Here is a 21,446-nt window from a genome sequence, read left to right on the forward strand (position 1 = left end):
TTGAAAATAATGGAAGCAGTCTCCTTACATTGTCACACAGATATATTATTACGACTCATTTTAACAAAGGTTTTGAAATATAACTTGAATTTTACCATTATTAAATCAATATTTCAAGCATTCAAAATGGTATATATAATATACATGTATCTGAAAATAATGGCATCAAGATCTAAGAACTCAGCTTAAGAATTAGAACATTCTAAGGCTAGGACTATATAGCTCAGTGGCAGAGCACTTGCCTAGCATGTGTGAGGCACTGGGTACAATCCTTAGCATCACATAAAAATGAAACAAATAAAGGCATGCTACAACTATAAAAAAAAATTTTTTAAAGAACATTCTATCTACTTCTGAAGCTTCCATTGTACCACTCTCATATTCCAATGACTATTATTACTCTATCCTCCACTGGTAAGAGTAATCTCTATGTTAAATTCTGGGTTTAAAATCTCCTTGTTTTTATTAAAGTTTTGCCACATATACATGGACCCTTCATTTATAGTTTGCCAATTTTTGAGTTTCATAAAATTTACCAATAAATTATTTTTTTCCTTTCAGTTTGTGTTTTGAGAGTGATACTTAGTTTTCTTAATCCCCTCAATTTTTTTCTGCAGTATAAAACAATGTATATAACTGTTTTAGCCCATTCCCAAGGTGATGGATAACTGAGTTGTTTCCATTTCTTGCTATTATAAACAATGCTGCTAGATACAATCTAATAGAACTATGCAAGTTTCTCTAGGATTTAGGTCTAAAAACTCAACTGCTTAGTCCATACAGTAGGTACAACTTACATTCGTTTCAAGGTTTTATTAACTTATACTCTCACTAGTAGGTCATAACAATGCTTGTTATATTTCTCCATACCCACTGACATTTGATATCATCAGACTTTGTAATTTTTCCTAATCTGATAAAAAATCGTATCTCAATATGGTTTTAAAATGCATGCTCCTGACTACTGAAGCTAAAAATATTCTCATATGGTATTTGGCCATTCCTGTTTCCACTTCTGTGACTTATATCTTTTGTCCATTGTTTAATTAAGACAAATTTTCTTTAATGACATACGATTACTTTATACATACACTAATAATTTTTTAACTGTCACATGTTATGGACTATGTTCTTCCAAACTATGAATTATTTCTTTGATTGCTTTATGTTATCACTGCATTTATAGAATCTAAAAATTTTAATTGCTTCAAACATACCAATCTTCTCCTTTATAGAGTACAATTGTATGACAATTGTATGAATTCCAAATTCATAAAACTATTCCCCTAAAGATGTTACAACCTTGGTCTTTCACACTGAAGTCATTAACCCACCTGAAATTGAAGTTGAGTGGGCATGAAGTAAAGATGTAATTTCATTTTTTTGAGTATAGTGAAAGAATAAAATTTCATTTTTGTATGTATTAATAATGATTTGACTCAGCAATACTTCAAGCATTGTCACCTCTGTCATATGTAAAGTTTTTATATACATGTGTGCCCATTCCGGGTTTTCTACTCTGATATGCTTGTATGTTTCTGAGCCAACTTTATGCAACTGTAAGTACTACAGCTTTATAAAAAGTCTCAATAAATAGCAAACCAAGAATCCCTGATTTTTCCTCTTTTTCAGAACTATTCAGTGCATTAATCCTCTGGTAGGTATTAACTGGGTGATAACTCTAAGCTAATAGCATGTGGATGGAGGAGGTGGGTCACTCTGGAGGCATGCCTTTGGGGGATATATTTTGTGTCTCTGTGTCTCTGTCTCTGTCTCTCTCATTCCCTAGCTCATAAACTTTTATTCCTCCAATTGTTCTTGTCAAGTCTTTTGGTTATGGTAGCAAAAAAGCTGACTAAACAAACACTGTGAAAAATCATATGTCAACAAGTTGGAAAATGCAAAAGAAATGGATAAATTTCTAGAGACGTACAACCTACCAAGACTGAATCAAGAAGAAATAGAAATAGATGTAAAAATCAATAATGAATACAGAAAAAGAAGCAGTAATTAAAAAAATTCTCAAGGGAAAAAAGCTCAGAACTGGAAGACTTCACACATGAACTCTACCAAACATTAAAGTAGAATAAATATTAAAAACAAAAAAAAGTAGAATAAATAACCAATCCTTCTCAAATTCTTTGAAAAAACTGAAGAGGAAAAACATTTCCAAACTTATTTTAAGAGGCTAGCATTGCCTCCATACCAAAGTCAAATAAGAGCAGAAGAAAAGAAAATCATAGCCCAATATATCCTGGTAAACACAGATGAAAATCCTCAACAAAATACTAGCAAACCTAATTCATGAGAATATTAAAAGGATCATTCACCATGAACAAGTGGGACTTATCTCTGGTAGGCAAGGATGATTCAACATACACAATCAATAAACAGGATATACTACATGAACAGAATGAAAGGTAAAAATTACATGATCCTCTGAAAAGACTGAGAAAAAAAGCATTTGATAAAGCTAAACATCCTTTCATGATAAAAACTCTCAATAGATGGGCACAGTGGTACATGCCTGCGATCCCAGCAACTCAGGAGGCTGAGGCAAGAGAATCATGAGTTCAAAGCCAGTCTCAGCAACTTAGTGAGAACCTAAGAAACAGAGAGACCCACTTGCTAAATAAAAAATAACAAGGAGGGCTGGGGCTGGGGCACAATGGTAGAGTGCTTGCCTCACACATGTGAGGCACTGGGTTTAATCCTCAGCACCAAGTAAAAAATAAATGAATAAGTAAAGATATTGTGTCCTTCTATAGCTAAAAATAAATAAATAAATAGATAAATAAATAAATAGGATTGGGGATGGTTGTTAAACACCCCTGGGTTTAAGCCCCAGTAACAAAATAATAAAAAAAAATAAATGAAAATTCTCAAATAAGGCATAGAAGTAATACACTTCAGTAAAATAAAGTCCATATATGACGAACCTATAGCTGACATCATACCCAAAGATGAAAAGCTGATATCTTTTCCTCTAAAATCAAGAACAAGAAAAGAGAGGCCAAAGCTGGGCATGGAGGTGTGCATCTGTAATTCTAGCAATTTAAGAGGCTGAGGCAGGAGAATCACAACTTAGATATCAACCTCAGCAACTGAAAGAGATTGTCTCAAATTAAAATTTTTTTAAAAAGAACTGAGGATGTAACTTAGTGGTAAAGCCCCCTGAGGTTCAACCCCTAGTCCAAAAATGAAAAAGAAAAGCAAAACGTGTCCACTTTACCACTTCTACTTAATCAGTACTGCAAGTTCTCGCGAATTGGGTGAAAAAAAAAGAAATAAAAGGCATCCAAATTGGAAAACTTAGAAATTAAAGTGTATCAGTTTGCAGATGACAAAATCTTATATGTTAAAAACCCTGAAGACTCCATAAAATTATCAAAACTAATAAACAAATTCAATAAAGTTGCAGAACATGAAATCAACATAAAAAATAAGTTACATTTCTATATAGTACACAATGATCTATCCAAAATAGACATGAACAATCTCATTTATAACAGCATCAAAGAGAGTAAAATACTTAGGAATAAATTTAACCAAAGAAGTGAAAGTCTGCATACTGAAATCTATAAGACATTGATGAAAGAAATTTTTCAAGATACAAATAGAAAGATAGTCCAAGTTCATGGGTTGGAAGAATTAATATTGTTAAATGTCTATACCACCCAAAGTTATCTATAGACTCAATACAATTCCTATCAAAATTCTAATGGCATTTCTCACAGAAACAGGAAAACAAACAAACAAAACCAACACTAAAGTTTATACAGAACCACAAAAGACCCTGAACAGCCAAAGCAGTCTTAAGTAAGAACAAAGCTAGAACCATCACACTTTCTGGTTTTCCCAACGATACTACAAATCTATAGTAATTAAAACACTGAAATATTGGCATAAAAATAGACACCATACACCACAGAACAGAATAGAGAGCACAGAAGTAAATCCATACATTTACAGTAACGTAATTTTTGACAAAGATGCCAGGAGGAACACATATGAGAGCATAGTCGCTTCAATAAATGGTTCAGGGAAAACTGAATATCTACATATAGAAGCATGAAACTGAACCTTTATCTCACAGTACAAACAAAAATCAACTCAAAATGGATTAAAGCATTTTTAAAACTAAGATCTGAAACTTCATAAAGAAAACATAGTAGAAGAAAGCTCCTTGATAATGGTTTGGGCAATGATTTTTTTTTTCCTTATATGACACCAAAAGCACAGAGAACAAAGCCAAAATCAGACAAATGGGATTATATCAAACTAAAAAATTTCTATATGGCAACAAACAACAGAGTGAAGAGAGAGCCCATATAGATTAGGAAAACATACTTGCAAACCGTACTTCTGGTAAGGAGTTAATATCCAAAATACATAAGGGACTCAATAGCACAAAACAAACAAACAAACAAAAACCCCTCAATTTAAAATGGACAAAGGATGCTGGGTGCAATGGTGCACATCCGTAGCCCCAGTCACTTGGGAAGCTGAGGTAGGAAGATGGCTTAAGCTAAGGAATTCAAGACCAGCCTGAGCAACACAAGATCCCATCAGCTCCCATCTGTTGGAATAGCTGTGATCAAAGACAAAAGATAACAAGTATTGGTGAGGTTATGGAAAAGAGAGAATCCTGGTACAGTGTTAATGGGAATTGGTACAGCCATTAGCGAAAAAAGCATGAAAGTTCCTGAAAAACTATAAACAGAACTATGATATAATCCAGCAATCCCACTTCTGATATTTATTTGAAAGAACTAAAATGAGGATCTCAAAAGAGACATTTCTACTCCCATGTTTACAGCAATTTTATTCACCACAGTAAAGATCTGGAAACAACCTAGGTGTCATAAGAATGGATTAGGAAAATGTCAAATATACATATATAAGCAATGGAATATTATTCAGAGAAAGAAATCCTACCATTTATGAAAACATGGATAAACCTGCAGCACAGTATAAAATGGCCCAGACACAGAAGGACAAGTACTCTATGATCTCAGTTATATGTAGAATCTAAAAGAATTAAACTCATAGAAGGAGAGTAAAATGTGGTTGTCAGGGCATGGGGAAGAGGAAAGATGTTGGTCAATGGGCACAAATTTTCAGTCACAAAAGTTTTGGGGATCAAATATACAATGTGGTACAACTAATAATATACAATACTTGAAAAAGTCAGGAAAGCTTAAGTGTCATAAACACACATATATACACACACAGAAAACAGTAGCTATGAGGCAATGTGTGATTTTAGCTTGACTGTGGTAATCTCTAACAGTGTATAGGCATATCAAAAGTTCACAGTGTACATCTTAACTATACACTAATCTTATTTGTCAACTATACCTCAATAAAGCTTGGGAAAATATTCAAGAGGGAATGGTGAATTAATGACATTAATTGTAATTCATTCTCTGATGAGAATGAATCAAAAGGTCCTATATAAGAATTCCACTTTTGGTCATCTGGAATATTTATATGATTTCAGTCACAGATAATACAAGAAACTCAGACACCATTAGAACAAAATTTTTTAAGTAATATTTTATTTGCAATCTCCTCACTCCATAATTTTCTGTGTTAATGTTTCTAATGTGCTAATAACCTCATATCAATTATATTAACTAATGAAATAAATAGGTTCAGATCTTTACACTAGAAAAGATGAAGATATAGAGCAAAAGTTTGCTTTCATCAAACAAATTGCTTTTCCCCAAAATTAAGTTTCTCATAATGATCACTTACTGCATACAAAGGTTTATTCTCTGTTTTAAGAGAGAAAAATATTTGAAATGGTACATAAATTCCTTTCACTTTGCATCTGTGAATTATTCCAGATGGTGCTGGCAATCCCTATCGCCTGTTGCACTAGGCTGGTCATTTGGGACATTATGACACACAAGATAAGGAACCCAATTAAAATCACTTGACTATTTTCTGGTTACAAGTCAGATATTATGGGCTAAGCTTCTGATCCAAAGTCAATTTTATTTCTCAGCACTCTTAATTAGAATTATATCTGAAAGTAAATAATTTTTTAAATCCTAAATTTACCCCCTCCCAAGTCACAGAAATAGGTCACTGTATTTTTTAGTTATGTTTCAGAACAACTGAAGAAATTCATTGCTCTCATTTTACTCCACCTCTACACTCTCCCTTTGTGTGTTATGTTTTTTTAAAAAAAAAAGTTTAGCTGGGAATGGTGGCGCATGACTATAATCCCAGAAACTCGGGAGGCTTAGACTGGAGAATAGCAGGTTCAAGGCCTGTCTTGACAACTTAGTGAGGCCCTCAGCAACTCAGTGAGACCCTGTCTCAAAAAAATAAAAAGGGATGGGAATGTGATGCAGTGGGATACCCCACTGCCACCTCTGGTTAAATCCACAGTACCAAAATAAAATAAAATGATATTTATTTTGACCTTCGAAATATCTGGCATACAATTCTCATGACTACTTCCACTGATTCAAAAAAGGACATGATCCCAAATATAAGTGGGCATGCATGTATTAAAGAAAATTAAAAAGGAAAAAAATTTAGTATATTTTCTTGTTTGGATTTTCTATAGTGTCTATGTTTTCTATAACAGACAAAACATTTTTTTAAATTTTGTAGTTCTTTTTAAAAAAAAAATTTTTTCAGTTGTAGATAGACACACTATCTTTATTTATTTATGTTTACGTGGTGCTGAGGATTGAACCCAGTGCCTCATACGTACAAGGCAAGCACTCTACCTCTGAGCTATAGCCCCAGCCCTTAAAGTTATTCTTGAATAAGATACAGTTGCATCTCAAAACAGAGTATTTGCCCATATCAGACTACACAGAATGTAATACAGTATGACATATTTGTGGTCCCCTTATTATTATTTTGGTCTTGACCTCTCCTAATCCCCTTCTTTTTGTATTTTCATTCTCCCTGCTTTATCTTAGTTTTGCAGATATTTTATGTTTTTGTTCTATAGACAAAAGAATAACCATCAAGATAAAATAATTTTATCTAGTCAGACAACCAAGAATATTATAGAAAATTGTGAAATAATTGAATCAATCCATTTCCCATTGTCTTTTACCTATCTCACCTTGTCCTGTGAAATTGTTCCTTGTGGTATATAGGTGCTCATTAAGTCCAGCAAATGTACAAAAGGAAACTAAGCATATCCTCTATACTGATTAATCTACTCAAAATAGAACTCCGAGGAATACAGTCTGTTTAAAGTTTGAAAACAATATAAGCCCGGAAAAATAAATATCTTCCTTACATCTTAAACACCTAGTAAATTAACAAAAAAAAAAAAAAAATTGTTTTCCTTCTTCAAAGCTTACTAAGTTTTGAATTCTACTAAGAAATTATCACTTGTCAGAGATTGCATTCCTGCTGGCTTTTTTTTTTGCTTTGCCCAACAAAGATATATAATGGTGGTGTAATTATGCACCACGACAATCTCCCACACATATTTAAGAAAAAGGTAGAATGCTGCTATTATTGAGTTTAAGGAAATACTAACAATCCAATTTGACACAGATACTTACCTTCACTGGAGAACAGAAACTTAAACTAGACAAAGGACTAAAAAATACACTAATTAGAAGTAAAATGATACTGCTAGAGTATCATATTATATATCAATATCAATATTATATACAAAACATTACCTATGTAGAGAAAGCAACACACACACACAGCCTTTTCATTTTGCTTTCCTAATTTTACTCTTTCAGTTAATATAAAAGTTAAGACACAAAATTTCATAATACCACATAAATATCTAAACTTGGCTTAAAAATAAGAATTTCTTATTCCTTCAAAAAATGCATTAAAAAACTAAAATGATACTTTCATGTTCTGTGTCTAATTAAAATGTTTCTGATATTTCAAGGTCAATTTAAATAATGATTTTATTTTTACAAAAGTGTTTCCTTATAAAGAGAATTTCTTTATAGAAAATAAGTTATAATAAAAAATAGATACCAATACAGAATATAAAAATCATTACTAATGTCATATTTATAAACATTTTAACTTATACAAAAATATTTTAAATTATCAAGTTAAAATTTTTAATTAGCAAAAGAACTGCATGATAATAAATCTCATCTTACTTTTATTTCACTTATTTCTATGTTTATTCTCAGTACCACACTGATGTCCTTGAGAGAAATGATTTTACTTTCACATTTCCACAGACTGAAGACAAGACCTGTCTGGTCTTACAGCAGTTAGTCAATGTTTACTGAAATGTTTTAGAAGAAGCTATTTTAAAAATATTGATTCTCAGAATCACTTTATTACCATTTATGTAATAAATATTTAATGTGTACCAGGTACTGTCTTTGTGGACATGACAGTGAACAACAGAGACAAAAATCTCACCACTCACTAAGTTTACTATAAAGACAAAGAACATAAGTAAAATATACAGTAGGTAAGATGCAGATAAATCCAATGGGGAAAAAAAAAATGAAAGAGGAAGGAATACATGGAGTTTAGGAATTAAAGTGTTCAGAAAAGACCACTCTATGGAGGTAACCCTGAAGCAAATCTGTGAAGGAATGGAGGAATAAGCCATCATATTCACACACTGGGGAAAGAGTATTACACATGAAGGAAGAGCAAAGGCAAAGATTCTGAGGTCAGAGTGGGCCTGATCTGATGAAGAACAGAAAGGAGGACTTTCTGTGACTGACTAGATTGAGAAGCAATCTGCTGTTAGATGAGATTAGACAGACAACAGTAGGCCAGATCCTCCAGCAAGGGGAAGCCAACCCTTTTTGTAAAAGGACAGATAGTAAGTATTTTATAATTTATGGATTATTACAATCTGTTTCACAACTTCTTGTTTTTGTTGTTGTTTTTCAAAAATAAAAAAGAAAGTAAAACCCATTCTTAGTCTGCAAGCTATACAAAAATGGGTCCCAAAGGAGGGTGTGGTTTTGCTACTCTCTGCTAAAGAGTTTTGATGGTCACTACAAAACCTCTTGCATTGGAAAGGGATTCCTTGATATCACAAAATACAAAGGAATGCTCATAAAAACTAAGAAAAATAAGAGTAACCTAATAAACATTCAAGTTTTTACTCAACTAAGGTAAAGCACCATATTTGTCTGAGAGAAAACCAGTATGCACTCTCAACTTATTTGACAAAATTTTCCCAAAAATTCCAGTTGGCTTTCCTTTATTCATAACAATATTTACTGAGAAGGAAAAGAAAATAATACAACATCTCATGCTTACCAAAAACTTTTGAAAGGAGAAAACAGATAATATATACTATTAAGCAAACAATATCATAGCACAGTGACACATTCAATGAAAAAAATAAAACAAAACTAGAAATATAATGGAAACACTGTTAGCTAAAACAGTCTAGGAAGACAATGCTGAGGAACCACCAGGGAGTGAGCCATGCAGAGATCTGGGACAAGAGGAAGCAAGAATCACAAATGCACAGGATTTGAAAACAGAAAGATCTGGTTAGGAAGGGAGGGACAAAGGTGAGAAGGCAGGCAGGCAATATGGAGGAATGTAATGAACAGAAGTAGTGGTGCAGAGATGGCAAGAAGCCAGATGTTGCAGTCTTCTAAGTTACGTTAAGGAGTCTGAATTTTATTCTGAGTATAATATGAGAACACAGCAAGGTTCTAAGCAATGAGTGACAACATCTACTTTTAAGTTTTAAGAGCTCAATCTAAGTGCCATGGATATGAGACTAGCTGAGGAGCAAGATGTTAAAGCAAAGACACGAGTCAGCATCTGCAGAAGTATGAGCAAGAGGCAATAGTTCACCAAACGGAGTACAATGCAGTGACTGAATACCAGATATATTTTTCAGTGTGATTGGACTTACTAACAGAGTTAATATGGGAAGCAGGAGGAGAAAAACATCAATGATTACTTTGTGGGTTAATGCCTAATACAACTGGTGATAGCTGGGGAAAACTGGAAAACAGTTTTTTGTTGTTGTTGTTTGTTTTTTTTGGTACCAGAGATTGAATCAGGGGCACTCAACCACTGAGTCACATCCCCAGCTTTATTTTGTATTTAGAGATAGAGTCTCACTTAGTTGCTTGGCACCTTGCTATTGCTGAGGCTGGCTTTGAACTCGTGATCCTCTTGTCTCAGCCTCCCCAGTTGCTGGGATACAGGTGTGAGCCACCACACCCAGCTATGGAGAACAGGTTTTGAAAAGGGTAGGAAAGGTCAAGAGATATGCTTTGGGTAAAGCTAAGTTAGCTCTTGAACTAAAGAAATTCTGGAGATAATTAGTATTTTATTTTAGAAAGCCTCACTATACATATTAGTTTGGGAGCTATTGAAAAATGATTGATACTGAAAGTCATAAGACTAGAAGCCATCTTTCAAGAAGGTATATATAAAAAAGAAAATAGAGCTGAGAATGAAGCCCTTCAGGGTCTAGAATGTGACAGAACCAGAAATGATAACAGCAAAGGAATGACAAGTAAAAGAGCAGTAAAATGAGGAGAATCTGTGTCAGAAATGCTACAAGAAACTAGTGTTTCAAGGAAGGGAATATGCAGAATGATGCTGAAAAGTAAAGTAAGATGGTGGGCAGAAAGGAACTTTTTGATCTGGCAATGTGAATATTACTCACAACCCTGGTAAGAGCAGTTTCAGAAGACTGATAAAAATATAAGGCTGTTTGGACAAATTTGAAAAAAGGTGAGGAAATGCAGAACACTATTATAGTCAGTTTTTCTTTTTAAACAAATTCTGCTGAGGGGGAAAAGAGAAATGGGTTGACAACTAGAAGGGGACATCGTGTCAAGGGAAAGATTTTTTTTAAAAGGAAGGTGAGACTTTAAGACATGTTAGTATGCTTTGCTATAATGAACAGGAGACAGCAGAAATTTCAACATAAAAGAAAGAGAACAATCTCATTTAGGAAGAGACAGCTCTTTAGATTGGGGAACTGAGAGATTTAAGACAAAAAGTGGCACAGAGTTTTACTCAGGAACAGTGACAATATTGCAAAGTACACAGGTACAGATGAAAAAAGACTAGTAGATTTAATGGTGGAAGATGCAGTGGATAACATCCAATAATGTGAATTTTCTCAAGGTAATGTGAAATGAAGTCAGCAACTTTGAGTAGGAGGGGAGGATTCTGCAGATTTGACAAGAGGAAAGAGTTGATAGAGTCATCTCTGAAAATGGAAAATTTAATAGGCATTTTTATTAGGATTGCCTGTAAAATTAGGAGTACATTTAAGATCTGTGGCCATAAATTTAACATAACATCAGACAGAACAATTGTTTGATTTTTTCCCCCCCAGTAACAGGAAGCTGCTCACTGCTGAGGCAATACAGGCAAATACCTGTTTTAAACCAGAATTGAGATTTTTTACAGGGCAAATATGAAAGAAGAAAAAGAGCAAGTAAATAAAGAGCATTTATTAGGGAGTGACTATAGAAAAGGACCAAGATATCTGAGCCAGGTAGGATATGAAGTATGAAGGTACAAGAAATTAAAAATGAAAAAGTAGCCAGGCACAGTGACACATGCCTATAACCAGAGCAGCTTAGGAGGCTGAGACATAAGGATCACAAGTTCAAGGCCAAGATTCAGCAACTCAGAGAGACCCTGTCTCTAAATAAAAATATAAAAAAGACGCTGGGAATGTGGCTCAGTGGTTAAGCACCCTTGGGTTCAATCCCTGGAACCAAAAAAGAAAAAGAAAAAGAAAAAATAGGCAGTAGCTTTAAGAACTACTAGAGAAAGAATAAGTAGGCTAAAAAGAACAGAGATGGTGACCAGAGGTGAACTATATTTTTCAGCATTAGTGAACTAAGATGGAGAATTCTGATGGGTAACAATTTATCCCACAAGCTTAATTAAAAAGGAAAGAAAAGAAGTGGCTTTTACTCTAGACAGGACAGATATAGAATCCCCTAAATCACAGAAATGTCACTGCCTAGGAATAGCATCAGACCTAAAAAAAAAAAAAGAAAAGCGGGGAACCTATTCTCATACACAACAGTACAATTTGTAGAGTTTCCCCCCCCCCTCAATCAGTCATTGTCTATTCCCAAAATTATGTCACAATAAGAATCTAGCATTGCTAATAGAGTCAAAATCAACTTATAAAGTCTGAGAAAACAGACCAAGAATATGACACAATACTATGCCTATGTTGTGCCAAGAAATCTGAAGGTGTGGTAGAGAAACAGAAAAACCAAAAGAGGTTGTGAGGGGAATGGGAAAATAAACAAGGAGAAATATGAATTACAGTGGATGGGGTAGAGAGAGAAGATGGGAGGGGAGGGAAGGGGGATGGTAGAGGATAGGAAAGGTAGCAGAATACANAAAAAAAAAAAAAAAAAAGAAAACCCCTGCCTTAAAATACTGACTTGGCTTGTTGGATCTACGACAGAATAAATATGTTGTTAACTTTTTTTTTCCTTCCTTTAAAACAGTGTGGGAGAAGGGAATGCTGCTCTATGTTGCTTGCTTCTGGATTTCTCCCTGATTTATGCATCCTGAAAAAAATATTTTAAAAAAACATAAAAATGACAAGCATTTTTACAGATGAAAACATCCTTTTATTTAAAGCATTATCTTAATTTCTATCCAATGTGTAAATGTAACTTTATACTTTTGAATAAAATGTTCATAGTAAGAGAAATAAACCTCTTGCCCTTCTCTGTTATTTTTTCTCCCTAAATTTTCTTATTATTCTCCAATACTCCAACTTCATTTAACTTTCTTCTCTCTTTTTTCTTTGCAGGGAGTATGATGCCTCCGGCTTCTGGGAATTAGCCATAGACTCAACCCTTCTTGGTGGAAGTTAGACCTTTGGAGGTTGCTAACCCCAAGACCTAGGAAAAGTAATGAATCAGCAGGAAAAGATAACATGGCTTTTCATTTCCTGCTGTCTTGTCTCCCTGTTCCACCTGAAAAGTGCTTTTGTAGATATTCCATTTACTACCTCCCAAGGCTATGTCGAGGATGAATGCTGTGAATGCTACAGTGTAATCATACATATAAACAACCACACATGAACAGGCACATGCAAAATAATATCACCATTCATATTTTTCACATTGTGATATCACAGGGCTGAGTTTAAAACTGAATTTAATTTGGACATTTCACTGTAACATGCGTAATGTAGAAGTAATATCTGCAGGTTAACTGAAAACATTAGTAAAGTGACTAATAAAACAAAATCTAGGGTCTGGGGCGGTAGCTCTGTGGAAGAGCACTCCACACATGTGTGAGGCACTGGGTTCAATCCTCAGCACCACATAAAAAAAAAATAAATAAAGGTGTTATATCTGTCTACAACTAAAACAAAACAAAAGCAGATCTATTAAGCAGATAATAGTAAACAGGCTTTTTTTTCCCCTTAGTGGAAATAAATGCTGCTGATCAGAAAAACATCTAAGCAGTTTTCTCCATAAAGTGAGAATAATTAAATCAAGTGGGCTAATTAATCATTAAAGTGTCCTAGTCAGTTGGTGGGAAAAATAAAGTTATAAATTTCTGATTTCATTAATAAAGAATAGGCTTAAAGAGAGAGGGTGGGAAGGAGAGATGGAGAGAGAGAAGGGCAAAAAAAAATTTTTTTCAACTTATACATCTGATATTTACACGGCAATTTATTTTCACTATAAAAAACATTTACTTTCTGCTTCAAAGAGGTTCTGACTGTATACAAAACATAATTTACTAAAATTCAGTATGCACACAATTAAATTTTATAAATTCAGTTTATATTCCCTGCTTTTTTGCTTTTGTTTTGATTCATACTGCTAAATAGCAATATCCAAATCCCTTGATTACTACAAAAGTTCCTTAATAATCTTGTATATTTTACTATTCCCTCACATAGTAAGTGTCCAGTTTTGAAATTTTTGGTTTGATGTTTTTAGATGCCTTAATGTCCTTATCCTTATCCTTTCTTTGCTGAGCATACATGGACTATTTCTTTTTTTAAAATTGTAGATGGACACAATACTTTTATTTTATTTATTTATTTTTACGTGGTGCTGAAAACCAAATCTAGTGCCTCCCACATGCTAGGCAAGCACTCTTTCACTGAGCCACAACCACAGCCCCCCAAACACCCATTCTTTAATATAAAGCTTATATAGCAGTATCTTGGCAAAGCTTTTGAGCACTCCCCTAAACAGAATTATATGCTTAATCCTCATGAGGTGAATAGTTTATACTGTAACAAACCACATAGAGTGGATTATACTGTAAAATAAAATAATTATAAAGGCAAGTTTTTTCTAAATCCCCTGATAAATTATAATTCTTAAAAATATACAAATATTAAATCTAGAACTTATAAATACAAAGGAAACTAAAAACATGAGATTGAAAGTTTAACAATTTTTTTGTTGTTAAATTGTTAAAAACAAGTTCATTTTGTATATCATAATATCATTTGAACACATTATGTCATCGGGTCTACTGCTGTCCTTTTCTTACTGGCCCATAACAATTATAATAGTAATATTTGAAAAAAAAAGGGTGAAAATACTGTTACTTAGCATTAAAATATTCATCCAGATAGATGATCTCATATATATATATATATATATATATATATTTTTTTTTTTTTTTTTTTNTATATAAAATTTGTTTTGATTATCATCAAATTGAAAATACAAAATCAAATCATTCATGGAATGGAATACTTTTAAATCTCAGAATATATTCAAGATACCCCCAGGGTTGCAAGAACTCCCTAAGAACACAATGATATAAAAGCAAAATTTTAAGGTTTGAAGAGTTGTAAATTAAATACTGGCTTGCCATTAGCTATGTGATCTCAGCCTTCTTAAGCTTTAATGAGATTTTTTAGTTTTAAAAAAAATCTTCTTAATTTATGCCGTGGGAACTCTTACATAGAGTTATGAGTAGTAAATAAGATAATACATGAAAAATGCTTAGCATAGGTTATTGATTCTTTTTTTTTTTTCAACTGAACTCTTCTGAGAGCCTGCTTCAATTCTAAGGTTAAGTGTCATTTCTATGTACTTTACCACTTTCAGGCTGAAGTTGTGGCTCAATGGTAGAGTGCTCGCCTAGCATGTGTGAGGCACTGGGTTCAATTCTCGGCACTGCATATAAATAAATAAAATCAAGGTCCATCAACAACTAAAAATTTTATATATATATATATATCTCCCCACAACTTTCTCTCTGTTTGAAATGATGAATATGATAGAATGAACCTTTAGTACTTCCATGGAATTTATCTCTTCTTTTACATTAGGTGATAAATGTAAAAAATGTACACTAAGCTATTAGTTATTAAATAAATGTAAGGCACTGATTTTTTTCACACTTTATGTGAATAGCCAAAACAGAAGACAAAATTTTTAGGCAAGAAGAATCAGGGACCAATTTTACATCTAGGAAAAAAAAAAAAAAAACCCCTTAAAGTCAGAGAAATAGGCCAAATGCTAAGCTACAGGTAAATAAGGTAAAGAAGACTAATCAAAGGGTAGAAACAGCATTACTGACTACAAATATACTTAAGAAAATGGGCTCTGGGATGTATGAGGATCTGCAGTCATCTAAATTCTGGGAGCCTGCAGAGTTTTTTTTTACATATTTATTTCTTATTAAGCAGACAAATATTTGGGTAAGTACTATAATCATGAATCAAACACTGAAGATATAATTCCATAAATAAAATAATTCCTGATCTCCAATACCTCCTAAACATCCAAGCAAATGTAAGATATAAGTGCTTTAAGAGTAAACAATCTGTTGAATCACATAATAAAATATTGAGGCTTGTTTTTTCATTTAAAAAAAGAGTAAACAAGAAAGGGACCTAACCTAACCTGGAGACCAGGGTGGTACTGATACTCAGGAAAAGCATCCTTAAAGGTGGTATCTAAATTTTCCTAAGGGATTAGCCCATCTTACAGGAAATGTAGTTCTGGGCAGAGAGAAAAATATGAACAAGGGCCTGAAGCAAAGGAGAATGTGTTAGGTGGGGGAAACCTTTATGGTTCAATATGACTACAGTTTAACTTTGGAGAAGCAGAGGGGAGGGGAAAAAAAAAACGTTGAAGGTAAGCAAAAGCCAAATAACTTCATGCTAAACAGGAATGTATAGTTCACCCAAAGCATATAGGACTGAAGTAGGGAAATGATGGAGTTAATATTTTTCCAAAATTTGGAAAATAAACTGAAGGGGAAACAACTGGAGGGGAGAATGAGGGGAATTAGACAGCTTTTATAATAAAGCAAGAAAGAACAGATGTATCCTAAAGATGCATTAATAAACGAACTAATAATGAAATAAGCAAGCTAGTATGGTTTATATTTAATTAACCTTTAAAGCAAGAAAAAAAGAAAGTGAGTCTTCCTCTCACAAAATAGTCTATAAAAAGTTTTTATTATATCCGAGCAACATTATTCTGATCACTTCTCCAGACTGTTCATTATTCCTTCCTTGTAGTGCTCTTGGAAAGTCATCTAAAAAGAACTTTCCTTTAAACATCTCAATCTGAAAAACCACTTTTGAAGAGAATAATTTTTCACTATCACTTTCAAAATACTTAGGTTCAATATAATTAAATGATTTTTCATTTAGGAACTCATAATAACTGATATTTAGATAAAACAAATATCTATAGCATCATAAAATTTTCTTTTGTGGTTTTTCCCAAAACAGCAAAAACAAACATATCAATATCACTGTAAGGAAAACTAAGTAAATATAAATTAAACAGATATATTTCATCCTGCTTATGACAGCGGTCAAATTCCTGAATCCCATCCTCCATGTAACTAGAAACCCTTGCAAAAAGAAAGAAACTACTTTATGGATCTTTGTTATCATGCTCAAATCTGACAACCCACATAACAGATGGTTAAAATAAAGATAACAACTTCACTGATAAAGAAAATATAAAGTGGTAAACACTATATAGATGTGTTAAAAAAATAATAATAATAGGGGTTGGGTTGTAGCTCAGTGGTAGAATGCACGCATAACATACACAAAGCCCTGGGTTCAATCCCCAGAAAAGGGCCCCCCCCAAAAAAATTAAAGGGAACAATCCCAAAGTACATGCAAATAAACCAAATCACCTCACAGATTTGTTAGCTGTCAGCTAATCAAGATCCTTGATTTCCTCATCTGTTACTCCCAAATTACAATCTCAAATTCTGGGAACTTCAAGCCAATTACATGATATCAGAAATCTAGAAGCTTTTCGACAGTTTGTGTGAAAGGATAGCCTCATCAAAATGTTCTGAAGTTTAACTCTCCTCTCCCCATTCCTCATCCTCAACATCTTGTCATTCTGTTACACTACTCAAAATGTTTTCATACATTTAAGTAACAAAGCAACAGGTGCCAATGAAAACAGTGCTTTTGCTCTAACATCCTGGAATTTTAACTTGACTCTTGTATCCGTGCCAATAAGAAACCTCGCAGGGCCTTTAACAGGGGCAAAAGGTCACCTTGGTATCCTGAAACCAAGGAAAAGTAGATTTTTATAACAAGTTCATATGTAATTTAGCACAGGGAAATCAAGGGATAATGTTCAATGTTTGTAAATTTTATTAAATAAGAGGACACATCTATTTAAAAACTGTTTACTTGCTAAAGCCTTTCAAGTCAAAGCAAGTTTAACAGCCCAGCAGCATCAGCACTGGAAAGTTTTAGAAATGTAGAAACTTACGCTTCCACCAAATCCATCAAATAACTAAATATGGACAAACTCCCATTCAATTTGCAAAACACCAAAGTTTGAGAGTTATTGCTCTGAAGTATCTTACCAAATAATCACATTATCACCTATCTAAAATGCAATATCGCCTGGAAATGTTGATCTGTAAACCAAATGACTCAAATAAATAAATAAATATTGATCTGTGAACCAGATGACTCAAATAAACAGATAGATAGATAGATAGATAGATAGATAGATAGATAGATAGATAGTTAGTTAAAAATAAAGGAAACTTCTCATACAACAGGCTATAAAATGGTGAGGGACCAGCACTTCTCACCTAAGAACTAGGACAAAAAGAAAAATATGCTTATTGTTAGGTCTGGAGTTACTCTGGCCTAAGGACCTAACACTTATAAAAACATGTTACATGAAATCATAAATTTTTAAAATTGTGTGAATTGCATATATATTGATAATCATATGGAACAATGCATATCAATAGCTTCCTTAAAAATAAACTCATTGAGATTGATTTTAAAAGTTTAATTGCTAATTACAGTATTATGATTTTACTCAGTTAATGAATTTCTCCCACAAAATAGTACTACTATTAAAAAAAAAAACAAAAGATAACAAGTAAATACCTATTTTTGACAACTGCTAAGTTAAGAGGCAGAGCTGCATGCAAATTTCCACTCCAAGACCCCACATTCTGCATCTCTGGGTTCTATATATACCAAATAACACAATTAATATAACTCCCCACCTCCACACTTCAAGCAGATGAAGGGTGCTTGAAAATAGTCTGTCCAATATAATGCTGAATACTCAAATTCATATTTCAGATAAACAACTAATATTTTATTATAAGCAAATTCCAATATTTATATAACATACAAAAGATTATTCACTATTTATCTAAAATTCAATTTTAACTGGACACTCCATATTTTTATTTGCTACATCTGACAACTGTATAAAAAAGTCTAATTTTGAAATACTTTTCGATAGATGACAGGTAGATCAGCCCAAGTCTTTTCTGTTTTCACACCTTTTTTACACCCAAAAAATCATTCAAAATAGTACACTGTTATCTCAGTAGCCATTAGCTAACATAAAATGTGGCTACACTTTCTTGTGTGGACTATTACAAAAACACTAGGAAATAATGTTATTTGAAAAAAAATTTAAAAAGAAAACACACTTTTATTTTTAGACTATGCTGACCAAGCTGATCTCAAATTATTCTCTTGCCTCAGCCTCTGAGTAGCTAGTATTGCAGGCATGAGGACATATATTTTTGCAGAACTGTTTAAGAAAGCAAAAGGCATGAAAAGTTATTTATTCCCTAGTGCTACTGTCACATTGAGTCAGCATCATTCTAAATAAAGAGTCTTCACATACACTGCTTATTTTTTTTAATTGTAGATAGACACAATACCTTTTTTTGTTTATTTATTTTTATGTGGTGCTGAGGATCAAACCCAGTGCCTCCCACGTGCTAGGCAAGCGCTCTACCACTGAGCCACAACCCTAGCCTTACACTTCTTATTTTCAAATGAGTCAAAAATAAGGGGACTTCTTCAGAAATAACAGTTAGGTTCTCAACTAAACACTGAGAAGACATTTCGGTGAACAGAAATGGGAAAGAAATTTTCCCAACAGAGCCTCAGCTTCATCTTCCACTTATAATACGAATTTTGCACCTCAAAAGGTAAGTGGAGTCCTAAAATATCATTGCAGATAAAATGTATCTTCTTTTGTCATTTTCTATTCATACACAGTTGAATAGAAATACACTTCAGAGGTCACATGGGATTGTGACCCATGTCACAATCACTTCAGAGGTCACATGGGATTGTAATGCAAACGTCATTATAGCCATCTTAGTTTGTGTAAATAAATATATCCTATGAAGTTTGCATGGTGATGAAATTACCTAATGATGCAGCTCTCAAATCGTGTCCCTTTGTGCTGGAAGTCAGTATGAACCAATAAGAACAGTACAGTATTTAAAAGAACCTGACATACATGACATCATGCTATAACATGATGGATCAAATAGCATTCCATTAAAAAGGCTGGAACTATCCTAAAGCTCCATTTGTTGACTGCTTACCTTGTGGCATATGCTACTCTAAGTCCTATTTGTATTGACTACATGTTAGTCAATTATCCCAATTTTACTGATAAGAAAACTGCAGATGAGATATCTAAGAAAACCCAAACAATTTGAGGCTACTTCATAGGTTAGAGTGCTTATAGTATAGAGTTTCAATGTTGAAATAAGAGAGCTGGCTTCAAATCTACATATCATCCTTGGCTGACCCTGGAGAAATCTTATCCCCCAATCTTAGTTCCTCAGCAGAATAATAATCTGCCCCTCTGCCCCTACATAATCCATATGCTAGTCATGAGAATCCAAGGGGTGCTTTGAAAAACAAACAACAAATGTGTGGATGCATGTGCACAGACACACACACGCACACAATTTAATGATTATTAGTAGAGAATTGCTAGGTAAAATGCATATAGTACTAACAAATTCATTTCTTTTTTTTTTTTTTTACTTTTCAGGTTTTATTTTATTTTTATTCTAATTTTTTATCCATTACAGCAGAATGCATTACAGTTCATATCACACATATAAAGAGAGCACATTTTTTCATATCTCTGGTTGTATACAAAGCATATCCACACCATTCATGTCTTCATACATGTATTTAGGGTAATGATATCCATCTCATTCCACCATCTTTTTTACCCCTAGGCTCCCTCTCTTCCCCTCCCACTCCTCTGCCCAATCTTGAGTTCATCTAATCCTCCATGCTCCCCCTCCCTCTCTCACCATGCAGAAAACTCAATGCAAAGTGGATCAAAATTAAACCAGAGACTGCATCTACTAGAAGAAAAAGTAGGCAGAAATCCCCATCATGTCGGATTAGGCCCCAGCTTCACTCATTAGACTCCTATAGTGGAAAAATTAAAATCAATAATCCATAAATGGGATGGATTGAACTAAAAAGCTTCTCAGCAAAAGAAACAATCAGTGAGGTGAGTAGAGAGCCTTCATCTTGGGAGCAAATTTTTACCACTCACACATCAGACAGAGCCCTAACCTCTAGGGTATATAGAGAACTCAGAAAACTAAACAACAAAAAAACAAATAGCCCAATCAATAAATGGACTAAGGAACTGAGTAGACACCTCTCAGAAGATGATATACAATCAATCAACACATATATTTTAAAAAGTTCTACATCTTTATCAATTAGAAAAATACAAATCAAAACAAATTCATTTTCTGAACTATCATAAATTCTCATGCTATAATTCACACTGCTGTGGCTCACATGAAAAATAACTTTAAAAATTCAGGTTTCTGACTATTTTAGGCAGCTTCTTCTACAGTTTGCTCACTAGTAAAAATGGGTAAGTTATTAAATTAGCTTTGTACTTGTGTTTTTCAGCTTAAAATAGAAATAATTCCTATAACATTGCTGAGAAGATGAAGTGAAACAAATAATGTAAAACTTCTACCATAATGCCTTGAACACATATATATGCTGTTTTTTTTTTTTCCAGTAATTCTATCATTTAGCAGAATCACGAAACAAAAGAGTAAAGTGTAAAAGTTGTATGTGTGTGCACAGATTTTTCTTGGTAAAAAAACTTCAAAGATTCTTACATAAATCCATAGACTGTGTCAAATTTCTTTCTGTCATCCTTACTGTACTCCCCCCCCCCCCCCCCCCCCCC

At 33.4% G+C, this 21,446-nt stretch overlaps 1 protein-coding gene across 20 annotated transcripts in view; it reads right to left on the reverse strand.

Moving 5' to 3' along the window:
- The window catches only part of Erc1 (ELKS/RAB6-interacting/CAST family member 1), a 1,605,700-nt gene that overhangs the window by 299,419 nt on the left and 1,284,835 nt on the right, over positions 1 to 21,446 (reverse strand). The gene's annotated exons all lie outside the window — the stretch shown is intronic.

This window comes from Marmota marmota, unplaced genomic scaffold, assembly GCF_001458135.2.
Source record: "Marmota marmota marmota unplaced genomic scaffold, marMar, whole genome shotgun sequence".
NCBI classification, from domain to species: Eukaryota; Metazoa; Chordata; class Mammalia; order Rodentia; family Sciuridae; genus Marmota; species Marmota marmota.